Below are 12,794 nucleotides of genomic sequence, written 5' to 3' on the forward strand. Positions count from 1 at the left end.
CTCGCGAGAACTGAAGGCTACCTCGTTCACGCGCACAGGGAGGGGGCGGGGAAGGGGCGTTTTCGGGGCCTACGGAGTCTTTTAGGTTTGGAGGAGGGGTGTGAGCGCGCGGCAAATCGGGCGGGAAGAGGCAAAAAAGGATTAGGGCGCGCGCCGTAGCGGTTCCTGTTCTCACAGTCGCGCGGCCCAGGGACCGCTGTTGCGCGAGAGGAAGGCGGGACGCCCAGGTCGGTGCTAGGCCCAGACGAATGCCCCCGTTTCCACAGTCCACACTCGCGTCTCCCTCCCACTCAGCACCCCCATTCTCGCCCGGGCTGCGGGCTGCGGGGCGGGCTGCGCGGCGGTGAGTGCAGCCCGGCCGCCGCCGGCCCCCGCGGCGGAAACCCGCTGTTTGTAACGGGCCGGAGCGGCCCGGGTCGGGGGCCTGCTGGCGGTTCGCGGCCCGCTGTCGGCTCGGACGGGAACCCAGGAAACGCGTGCCGGTCCGCTTGCCTGCGGCCGGGCGGCCTCGGAGTCCCGGGGAACTGGTCCTCCTTGCTTCCAACTCCCCGCCAGCGCTCCGGGAGATCCCAGGCGTCTTCACAGGCTTTCTGACGAGACCATTCTCCTCCCCCCCCCCCCCCCCCGTGTTCTTCCTTTCCCCCCATTTTTGTTAAATGGGACCTGTGAGAAAAGTATTCGGTAGTGTCGTCGCTGCAGTTTATCTGTGGAAAATTTGCCGGAAGTATTACATTCTATCCCCTAAAATGAATGCGATTCGCACAATACGTTGTAGACGTCCGCGTTCTGTTTCTTGCAGCTGTTTAAAGCTCCGACCAAGTGAGTGGCGGTGTTCCGCAGTGATTAAAACCCCCAAAACCTCCTCCTCAAATTTGTCACAGATCTAGCGTATTCAAGTTTGCGCTTGCTTTGTGTTCGGTTACTTCTAAGGCCCTTGTGCCAAGCTTTGATGACTGCTTTTGTTAAGGCTCTTAAGGTCATTTCGAATCGGTGACGACCCTGGGAAATCGCCTGGCCTGGTAGTAGCCAGTCGCCACATCCTCACTCTTCTACTCTCCAGCCTTCACCCACAACCCCAAATAGGCGTCGAAGCATAAAGATGTTGTGATTTACATATAAGTTTAACTCCACCATTTGCAGAATACATACATGTGTATTTTGTCGTGATGAAATGTGCCGTTCCATCTTACTGTAACTTGATTTCCCTCTTGAATAACTTGCAGAATGGATGTAACCAGCACCTTTTTTTGGTATGATTGCATTCATCCATGATCTTTTCACTCGCCTAATGAGGAAGAAACTCTTGTTGGAGGAGCCGAGGACTTCATGAAGCATGAACATTTACTGGCTAGGAGGATAGTTAAATACTGTTAAAAGCATAGTGTCTGCGATTGTGAGTTTATAGAGAAGGTCTCTTTCAGTGGCCATGTAATTTTTTTAAACGCCTTCCTCCATGATGAATGTATCTTCACGAAGAGCCTTGTTGGGAGGGTAAAACTTAGTTCACATTTTGGTTTTATATTATATGGTTCAGATCTTTATTAAATATTCAACCATGAATTGATGCATGTATGTAGGGGTTGAGAACACTTGTTTTATAGAGATTTCATCTGCCAGTCAGAGTTTGCAGTATTTAATTGACTGCCTTAAAACCTGGGACATTTCACTAACACTTAAAGGGACGTATAGGGGTACTGTACTAACATACTTTCTCTCAAGCTAGTATTTCTGGTGTAATTATCAGTTTCCACCCTGATAACGTGAAGAGTGGTGAGCAGGAATGCAAATTAAACAGCCCTATCTAAGAACTTCCTTCTCCCAGTTTCACTGTCTTCTGACTGGACCTTAACTGGTGAAAGCTGTTACCTTTCCTAGATAATATTGCCCGAAAGGAGTTTTTTTCTTCTTTTTCCATGTGTTTCCTCTTTATCTGTTTTACAAACTATTAGTTTGCTCTTGAACAGAAAAGTCTCTTTCCACCAGTTTTTCATCCTCTATTGTTTTCAACCAAACTACTGTGTTGTACTTTTGCTCATTCAAGGACTTTAGCAAGTCCTTGCCAAAGTACCCATCAAGTTGGATACATCACTGGCTCCTATCTTGTATAATTTCATGGTCATTTTGAACTCCCAGTGAATTCAGAGCTAGTATTACTTAGCCTTGGGGTTTACTTTAGATGAACTCATATAATTCAGATTGTACACTAGCCAGCTGGATGATTATTTAAAATATAAGTACTATTTCCTAAGGTTCCCAACTATGTGCCCTACCTTGTGCTGGCAGTTTAAAGCTTACTACAGTCCTGCGAGTAAGTTGTGGGTTATCTGTTTTATGGATAAGAAAACTTAAGACTGAGAAGTTAAGGAATATGTCTGAGGTCACATAGCAGAGGTGGAATTCTCTTTTCCTATTCTCTTTTCCTTACAGTAGGTTATGGAAGATCCACAAACAGTTCCACTGATAACCTCTTCTGATTTCAGTCATTAAATATAATTTCCCCCCCTAATTTTCAGAGAATATCTTCTCAGAATTTTAAAGTTACCATTAATGAGTTTTAAGACACTTTTATTTTTTAGATGAAGCTAGTGTAAACATGGAGTAGTTATGATTTCAACATTTGTTAGTGCTTATAAGTCTCAGCTGTTGGTTAAATGCCACATGTGTTCAAAAGGATGGTACTTCTGCCGTTTGTTATATTTTTTTAAAAAAGGGGAATAGGTGAGGCTGACTGAAAATTAACATACATCAAAGATGCCTAAGTCTTTGTGATGTACGATAGGATTTTCCTACTCTGTTCTTTCCTGGTCAGTTCCTGCAGTCAAGAACTTGAATGTAGATTATTGTGTTTAGTCAAGTTCAGAGAGTATAAAGTCAGCTTTTTAGAAAACATTTTTTCATGATTATAAAATTAACAGGGATTAAGATATATATATATATAGTTTTATACCTGGCCTTTGTCTTAATAAAATATGAACATATTTTCATGTTATTAAACATACCTGTAGAATTTTTTTTAAAGACTATAACCTATTTCATGGATCCAGTGTAGTGTATTTAATCCCTGCTTCTACCCCCCCCCCCCATTGTTGAACATTTAGATTATTTCTGTTTTTTTCCACCCTATACAAATACAATGAATGATAAACACTCTGGCACTTAAGTCTGTCCTTTCTGATTGCTTTCTTAAGATTCATTTTGGAGAGAAAAAGAAGTGATCATATGGTATGCACATTCTTAATGTACAATTTAAGAAACATACCTTTCCATGTTTTTCTTTTCTTGGACAGTGATGTTCATGAGGATCACGGGCTGTTCTTTTGTGTCTGAGTGGTTGGGAAATTGTGCTCCCTAGCTCACACCTCCCCTCTAAGTTGTTTCTACCTGCAGTGACTGTGATTACTCAATTTCTCCAGAAAGAGAGGAAGGAAAACCTTAAGAATTCTCTAAAGAAGTAGATGCAAGTAATACAATTTATTAAATTATGAAAAGGCTCAGTTATTGAAACCCAGTGTAAACTTCATCATGTAGATTCCACATGATAATACTTTTTCCATTTAATTAAATTTTTAAATAAAAATTTCTTTCTAACATGTAGGAAAAAATCCTGTTATATATAGATAGAATCCTCTTCTTATTACAATTATGATAATATGCAGTTGGGGGGGGAAACTACATCCATGTTTCTGATTAGTATACACCACACTTACTTTGCTTTTAAATGAATTCTGTGTAACAAATGTTTATTTAGCAGTCAGTTTTTCCCCAAAGTTCTTGACTTTTTGGTAAAATATTGGAATTTAGCTATGTTTGAATGCTTGCACAGGGTTAAGTATCTCGTCACATTTACTTGTGTTTTATATATGTCTTGGTTATCTTTTAGGGTTTTAATCAGAATTTTTTTCTTTGCCTAGTATGGTAACATTATTATAAAATTATAGTATGTCAATTAGCTTGAGAAGTGGAGATTTAAATCCTAGAGGATAGTACTTGGAGAGAATTATTAATTAGGACTGTCACACATTAATAGAACAATTTAGTTGTGGTTCACTGAGCTGTGTTTCTCAGAATTTGTCCCAACTGTCATTTAAAAGGAGTTTGTCGCTTGCCATGTTCAACAACACTAACAAGGAGGTACATGTTTGAAATAAGGAAAAAAATGAAAAAAATAAATGGATACATAAGACTTAAAATATCAGTTTGTAATTTTAAAAATTTTGAAATTGTTTTATGTGGTATTTTAGTAGTTATAGCAAAGGAAAAGTAGTACTTAACCATGGCACTGTTTTAAAGCTGTCATAAAGATAGATGCAGTGGGTGATGTTAAGTTTTTCTTTCACTTGACTTTGTACGTGAAATAATTTATAATGCACTAGAGGAACTTATTAAATGCGATCTGAAAAAAGTCTGTTCATTATAACAGCAGTATAGTGCTCTTATAGAATGACTTTTTTATGTGTTTTATTTGTAAGTGGGATTTTGTATATAAATGAGGGATTGGCTATACTTTCCCTTTTCACATAAATCAACAAGGTCTAGCAAAAGGCGTAAGAACGGAAATTAGAAGAACTTATGTTCTAGTTCTGGGCCTGCTTTGATACATGATCTTAATATGTCTTAATCTTCAAGCTTCAGTTTTATTCACTTAAGTAGATGACAGAACTTACTCTATCATGTTATTTTGAGGTTTAGGTAATACTACAGATGTAAAAGTATTTTGAAAAAAGCTAAACCTCTTACAGATAGGTTTTAACTTTTATCTTCAGCAAACCTTTATCTTTATCTCTGTTTATATAGTTGTACCTACTGGGATCCAGGATTGATGTCTCTGAAATTCATCCTTGTTCATTTCATTTCCTGTCCAGCCTTGACCTTTTCAATTCACAGCCAGGCCATCTTTCTTCCTTTCCCATTTTTTCCTTCCTTCTCCTAGAAGTAGCCATAAAATTATCTCCTGTTATTTAACAGGTTCAGCTAGAACGTGCTATTTGTGTTATATGGCTGCATGTACTGTAATAGTTTTAGGGATGTATACTGTACCCAGAGTGATTTATAGTACAAAACATTCTGCAAACAACTTAATTGTAATTGTGGCATTTATGCTTGATAATTCACTTAATTTATAACTCAACTGAAAGTACTCTTTGTCCTGATTTCCGTTTACTTAATGACTATCATTACATTAATACAACACCTTTGCAAATTATACTAGGTCCATCTGCCAGTGCTGTCGTATTTAAATTTTAGTGGAGGAAATAGGTAACTTACTGAATGAGCATACCTAAGACCCATGGATCTGGCTTAATTTTTGAGGTTAAAAAATATGACAACAGATGCAATTAAATGGCACTTTGGAATCAGGTTATGTAAGTACAGTTGACTCCTGAACAGAGCTGGGATTAGGGATGCTGACCCCCACCTAGTTGAAAATCTGCTTGTAACTTTTGACTCCCCTATAATTAGCTACCATTAACTTACTGCTGACCACAAGCTTTGCCAATAACAGAAGTAGTCAATTAGCACATATTTTGTGTACTGTATATACTGTATTTTTACAGTAAAGGAAGCTGGAGAAAATATTAAGAAAGTTTAAGAGAAAATACATTTACAGTTCTATAATTATTGGAAGAAATCTGCATAAAAATGGGCCCGCGTAGTTGGAACCTGTGTTCAAGGGTCAGCTGTACAGATCTCTCTGTCTTGAAGATGTCCCTAAGCTATGGCTTCATGAAATCATGCTTGATTTTAACATGCCTTTATTTTAATTAATTTTATATTCGATGTTATTTTGTTTTAGGTCTTTTAAGCATACAACTGGATTTGGCTTATTCATTTTGAGAGTATCTTTTAACAGGTGAGTTCATCTATATTCGTTACGATTGCTGGTATATTTAGACATGTTTCTACCATTTTATTGTTTCTATTTATGGTGGTTGGCTGTTTGTGCCTTCTGTTAGATAGTTTTCTTTGTTTTCCTCAGCTTGTTCGAAAGTTATATTTCTAGTTTTTTGGTATTTACCTTCAGTTTTTCTTATTGAGGTAAGTTAAAAAAATTTTTTTCAATGTTTATTTTTAGAGAAAGAGAACGCGAGTGGGGGAGGGGCAGAGAGAGAGAGAGAGAGAGAGACAGACAGACAGACAGACAGAGACACGCACAGAATCTGAAGCAGGTTTCAGGCTCCGAGCTATCAGCACAGAGCCCAATATGGGGTTCAAACTTACAGAACTGCGAGATCATGACCCGAGCTGAAGTCAGACACTTAACCGACTGAGCCACCCAGGCACCCTGAGATAATTTACATACAGTAACATTTGTGTTTTTCTTGGTGTGTATCTCTGTGTGTTTTAATAAACATAGGCATATCACCATCACTACCAAGATCATGATATAGAACAGCTTCATCACCGCCCACATTTCTTTATGCCCTTGTAGTCAGTCTTGGGCAACCATTGAACTGTTTTTTATTGCTAATGTTGCTTTTTCCAGAATGCCATATAAATGGAATTGTACAGTCTTTGTCTGGCTTCTTTCAGTTCACATACTGCATTTGACATTTGTCTTAGTCTGTTCAGGCTGCTGTAACAAAAATACCATAAACTGGGTGGCTTGGAAACAACAGAAATTTACTTCTGTGGAGGCTGGGAAGTAAGTCCAAGATCAAGGTGTCAGCAGTTTTGGTGTCTGGTGAGGACGCACTTCTGTGTTCATGGACAGCCATCTTTTCACTGTAACTTCCCATGGTGAAAGGGGCAAGGTAGCTCTGTGGTGGTGGTAGGGTGGGGAGCTCTTACAAAAGCCATAATCTCTTTCATGAGTGTTCTACCCTATGACCTAAACGCATCTCAAAGGCCCTATGCCTAATACCTTCACATTGGGCATTAGAGTTTCAGCATATGAATTTTGGTGGGGACACAGTCTATAAATAGCAACATTTGTCCATGATAGTGCATCTATTAGTAGCTTATTCATTTTTATTACTGAATAGTATTCCATTGCAATGATGTACCGTAATTTATTGATCCATTCACCAGTTGAAGGACATGTTGGTTTTAAAGCTACTATGCAGTCACACATGCTACCGTTGGGCCATGAGGCCATAAAGCTACTGTGAACATTCACATAGAGATTTTTAATTAATGAAAGTTTTCATTGCTCTTGAGTAGATACCTAATAATGTGATTGTTGGGTTATATGGTAAGTGTGTGTTTTTCTGTCTAAGAAATTGCTTATCTGTTTCCCAAGGTGGCTGTGCTATTTTGTATTCCCACTGGCAATGTATGGAAATTTCTAATTTTTGGTATGCTCAGTTATTTTTTACTTTAGCATTGCTAATAGATGTGTAGTATCAGCTGTGATTTTACTTTTCCATTTCCCTAATGTCTAATAATATTGAGCATATTTTAATGTGTTTATTTGCTATCTGCATATTTTCTTTGGTGAAGTGTCTATTCAGATGTTTTATTCATGTTTGTTTTTATTCTTTTTTTTTAATGTTTAATTTTGAGAGAGAGAGAGTGCATGAGTGCATACGCATGAGCAGGGGAGGGACAGAGAGAGTGGGGGACAGAGTTTCTGAAGTGGGCTCTGTGCTGACTCAGCAGAGAGCCTGCTGCAGGGCTCGAACTAACAAACCATGAGATCATGACCTGAGCCAAAGTTGGAAATGTAACTGACTGAGCCACCCAGATGCCCCAAATAAGTTTGTTTTCTTACTAAATTTTAAGTATAGATTCTTCTATATTCTGGGTACAAGTCTTTTGTCAGTTATTTCTCTCAGTCTGTGGTTTGTCGCATGTGTGTGGCTTTATATTCTTTTTTTTTTTAATTTTATTTTTTATTTTTTAAAATTTACATCCAAATTAGTTAGCATATAGTGCAACAATGATTTCAGGAGTAGTTTCCTTAATGCCCCTTCCCCATTTAGCCCATCCCCCTCCCACAGCCCTTCCAGTAACCCTCAGTTTGTTCTCCATATTTATGAGTCTCTTCTGTTTTGTCCCCCTCTCTGTTTTTATATTATTTTTGTTTCCCTTCCTTTTTGTTCAACTGTTTTGTCTCTTAAAGTCCTCATATGAGTGAATTCATATGATTTTTGTCTTTTTCTGACTGATTACTTTCACTTAGCATAATACCCTCCAGTTCCATCCATGTAGTTGCAAATGGCAAGATTTCATTCTTTTTGATCGCAGAGTAATACTCTATTGTGTGTGTATATATATATATATGTATATATATATATATATATATATATACACCATATCTTCTTTATCCGTTCATCCATCGATGGACATTTGGGCTCTTTCCATACTTTGGCTATTGTTGATAGTGCTGCTATAAACATGGGGGTGCATGTGTCCCTTCGAAACAGCACACCTGTATCCCTGTGGATAAATGCCTAGTAGTGCAATTGCTGGGTCATAGGGTAGTTCTATTTTTAGTTTTTTGAGGAACCTCCATACTGTTTTCCAGAGTGGCTGCCCCAGCTTGCATTCCCACCAGCAATGCAAAAGAGATCCTCTTTCTCCGCGAGGATGCCCATTTCTTCACTGGATTATTTGTTTTTTGGGTGTTGAGTTTGATAAGGCTTTTTATTCCTTTTTTTATTAAAAAAATTTTTTTTAAATGTTTTTATTTATTTTTGAAGGAGAGAGAGAGAGACAGAGCATGAGTGGGGGAGGAGTAGAGAGAGAGGGAGACACAGAATCCAAAGCAGGCTCCAGGCTCTGAGCTGTCAGCACAGAGCCCGATGTGGGGCTTGAACTCATGAACCATGAGATCATGACCTGAGCTGAGGTCAGATGCTCAACCCGCTGAGCCACCCAGGTACCCCGATAAAGCTTTATATTCCTTATGGTGTTTTTCACAGAGCAGAATTTTAAAATTTTGATAAAGCCCAATTCATTAATTTCTTTTATGAATTATAGTTTTGTTGTTGTCCCCAAGAAAACTTTTTTAAAAGTTTACTTATTGGGGCGCCTGGGTGGCGCAGTCGGTTAAGCGTCCGACTTCAGCCAGGTCACGATCTCGCAGTCCGTGAGTTCGAGCCCCGCGTCAGGCTCTGGGCTGATGGCTCGGAGCCTGGAGCCTGTTTCCGATTCTGTGTCTCCCTCTCTCTCTGCCCCTCCCCCGTTCATGCTCTGTCTCTCTCTGTCCCAAAAATAAATAAAAAACGTTGGGAAAAAAAAAAATTAAAAAAAAATAAAAAAAAAAAATAAAAGTTTACTTATTTACTCTAAGAAAGAAAGCACAAGTGGGGAAGGGGCAGAAAGAGAGGTAAAGAGAGAGAATCCCAAGCAGGCTCTGCACTGACAGTGCAAAGCCCAATGCGGGGCTTGAACTCACAAGTTGTGAGATCATGACCTGTGCAGAAGACACTTGCTTAACTGACTGAGCCACCCAGCCACCCCTCCCTAAGAAAACTTCTAAGAAACCAAGGTCACAAAGATTTTGTCTTAACTTTTCTCATAGCTTTTCTATAGTTTTAGTTTTCAAATTTAGGTCAATGATTCATTTAGAGTTAATTTTTATATATAGTGTGAGGTATTGGTTGAGGTTCATATTTTTGCATATGAATTGTTCAGTTGTTTCATCACCAGTTGTTCAAAAGACTATCCTGTTTCCATTGAATTGTCACTGCAACTTTGTAGAAAACCAATTGACCATATTATGTGTGGGTCTATATCTAGACTGTCTTGTCTTTCCATTAATTTCTGTGTTAATCCTTTTGCCAATACCTTCCTGTCTTGATTATGAAGTTTTATACCAAGTCTTGAGATCAGATAGTGTGAGTCCTTCAACTTCGTTTTTTGTTTTCAAAATTATCTGGACTATTCCAGTTCCTTTGCCTTTCCTTAGGAATTTTAGACTTAGCTTGTCATTTTTTACAAAAAACAGATGTTGGGATTTGAATGGAATTGCACTGAATCAATCTCTAGATCAGTTGGGGAGAACTGAAACCTTAAGATAGAGTCTTCAACACAGCTGGTCTCTTCATTTGTTTTGGTCATCTTTGATTTCTTTCATCAGTAATTTGTAGTTTTCAGGGTAAATATCCTACATATATTTTTGTTAGATTCATTTTTTTCCATATGACACATTGCAGCTTTGATGCATTTATGAACACTAGACAGCACTTCAGCACTATGCTGGGGACCATTTTAAACAGTGAAATCGTCAACAAAAAGCACAAAAGTGTGAAAAATGGAGCAGGAAAAAGATGTATCTTGCTAACTCATTTATTAGGCGATGTAGCTATTTTGTAGATTCTTTGGTGCTTTCTTGATAAATATTCATATTATCTTTATTTTAGGAGTAATTTTCTTTTTTTCCTCTTCCTTCTTGATTTCCCTCTCTTTTTCTTATTGTGGAAAACACCTACCCTCTAAGCAATTTAAAAAAATTTTTTAGCATTTATTTTTGAGAGAGAGAGAGTGAGGGGAGGGGCGGAGAGAGAGGGAGACACAGAATCCAAAGCAGGCTCCAGGTCCGAGCTGTTAGCACAGAGCCTGACGTGGGGCTCGAACTCATGAACTGTGAGATCATGACTTGAGCCAAAGTTGGGTGCTTAACTGACTGAGCCACCCAGGCACCCCATCCTCTAAGCAATTTTTATTTTAACAATTATGATATTGTTAACTATATACACGTTGTTGTACAACAGATCTCTGTAACTTTTTCATCTTGCATGAATGAGATCCCATATCCATTTTTCCTTCCCCTGTCTCTGGCAGCCACAGTTCTACTTTCTATTTTTATGAGTTTGATTACGTTAGATACTTCATGTAAGTGGAGTCTTGCAGTATTTGTCCCTTGTGATTAGATTATTTCACTTAGCATAATTCCCTTAAGGTTAATGTACGTTATTAAATATGACATGATTTTCTTCCTTTTTCTTAAAGGCTAGACAATATTCCTTCTTATCTATATACCACGTTTTCTTTACCCATTCATCCGTTGTTGAACAATTAGATTGCTTCTATACCTTGTCAGTTGTGAATAATGCCATGGTGAATGTGAGTATGCAAATATCTATTTAAGATTATTTTTGATTCTTTTGGATATATACCTGGAAGTGGGATTGCTAGACATATGGTAGTTCTATTTTTCGTTTTTTGAGGTACCTCCATACTGTTTTCCATAGCTGCTGTGCCATTTTTCAATCCCACCAATAGTGGGTAAGCGTTCCAATTTGTCCACATCTTCACCAACGCTTGTTATTTTCTGTGGTTTTATTTTGGCTAGTTGCCATTCTGAGGTGTGTGATGTGATATCTCATTGCAGTTTTGATTTGCATTTCCCTTGTGATGATGGTGTGCATCTTTTTATATGCTTGTTGGCCATTTGTATATCTTTGGGAAAATGTGTTTTTTTGCCCATTTAAATTTTTTTTTGTTATTGTTATTGGCTTCTTTATATATTCTGGGTATTAACCCCTTATCAGATAATGGTTTCCAAATGTTTCTCCTATTCTGTAGCTTGCTTTTTTATTCTATTGTTTCTCTTGCTGCACAGTTTTTGAGTTTGATGTAGTCCTATTTGTCTGTTTTTGATTTTACTTGTTCTTTTAGTGATATATCCAAGAAATCATTGCCTGTTCCAGTGTCTTGAAGTTTTTCCTCCAATATTTTCTCTAATAGTTTTATAATTTTAGGTCTTATGTTTAGATCTCCATTTTACCTCTGTGCTGACAGTTCAGAGCCTGGAGCCTGCTGTGAATTGTGTTTTGCTGTCTGTCTGCCCCTCCCCTATTCATACTCTGTCTCTTTCAAAAATAAACATTAGATCTCCATTTTAATTTTTGAATATGGTATAAGGGTCCGTTTTTATTCTTTTGCATGTGGATATTCAGTTTTTCCAGCACCATTTACTGAAGACCTTATCCTTTCTTTGTTGTGTAATCTTGGCACCCTTGTTGAAGATTATTTGACTGTATTTATGAGAGTTTATTTCTGGGTTCTGTATTCTGTTCTATTGGTCTGTATGTCTTTCTGCGTGCTATTTTTTTTTTCTGTTTTAATTTATAAACCTTTTATTTCTTTATTGCACTCACATGGGCCTCCTGTAAATGTTAAAATGTTGAGAGTAGACATCTGCGTGTGTGTATTGTTGTTTAGTTTTTATTTCATAAAAGTATGGAACGCTTCACAAATTTACATGTCATACTTGCACAGAGGCCCCTGCTAATATTCTGTATCATTCCAATTTTATTATATGTGCTGAAGTGAGTTCGATGTCTGCCTTCTTCTTCTTCTTCTTTTTTTAATGTTTATTTATTTATTTTGAGAGAGAGTGTGCAAGCAGGGTCAGAGAGAGAGGGAGAAAGAGAATCCCAAGCAGGCTCTGTGCTGTTAACGCAGAGCCTGGTGTAGGGCTTGATCCTATGAACCGCGAGATTGTGACCTGAGCTGGAATCAAGAGTTGGACGCTTAACTGACTGAGCCACCCAGGTGCCCCCATCTGCTTTATTCTTGATCTCAGCGGGACAGTATTTTGTCTTTCATACCATTAGTTTTTTTTCTTTTTTAATTTGAGTATAGTTGACACACAATATTACATTAGTTTCAAGTGTACAACACCTCTCTCTGCCCCTCTTCTGCTTGCTCACTCTCTCAAAATAAATAAATAAATAAATAAACTTTTTAAAAAAATTAAAAAAATCAGTATAGCTAAGTTAAAATTTTTGTCAGGTTAGTATTCAGAGGGTCTGTTATGAACACATACGTTATTTATAACTAAGCTTAGTAGTATACTAGTACTGCTTTATCTTTCCAGTACAACATTTTCTTTTCTCTTGAAT

The 12,794-nt window shown here is 38.1% G+C and overlaps 1 protein-coding gene and 1 non-coding gene across 5 annotated transcripts in view; one reads left to right on the forward strand and one right to left on the reverse strand.

Moving 5' to 3' along the window:
- The first annotated feature begins 77 nt into the window (after positions 1 to 77).
- RMI1 (RecQ mediated genome instability 1) overlaps positions 78 to 12,794 on the forward strand; it is a 29,226-nt gene continuing 16,509 nt past the window's right edge. For all 4 annotated transcript variants that reach the window (XR_006195945.1, XM_042913365.1, XM_042913367.1 and 1 more), the window contains exons 1-2: positions 78 to 227; positions 5,795 to 5,851. The gene's annotated coding sequence lies outside the window, so the exon portion shown is untranslated. The remainder of the gene's footprint in view (positions 228 to 5,794; positions 5,852 to 12,794) is intronic.
- On the reverse strand, positions 12,124 to 12,226 carry LOC122205709. The gene has a single exon (XR_006196215.1). It is a non-coding gene; the product is annotated as a U6 spliceosomal RNA (small nuclear RNA).

The sequence above is a fragment of the Panthera leo genome, chromosome D4 (assembly GCF_018350215.1).
Source record: "Panthera leo isolate Ple1 chromosome D4, P.leo_Ple1_pat1.1, whole genome shotgun sequence".
NCBI lineage: Eukaryota > Metazoa > Chordata > Mammalia > Carnivora > Felidae > Panthera > Panthera leo.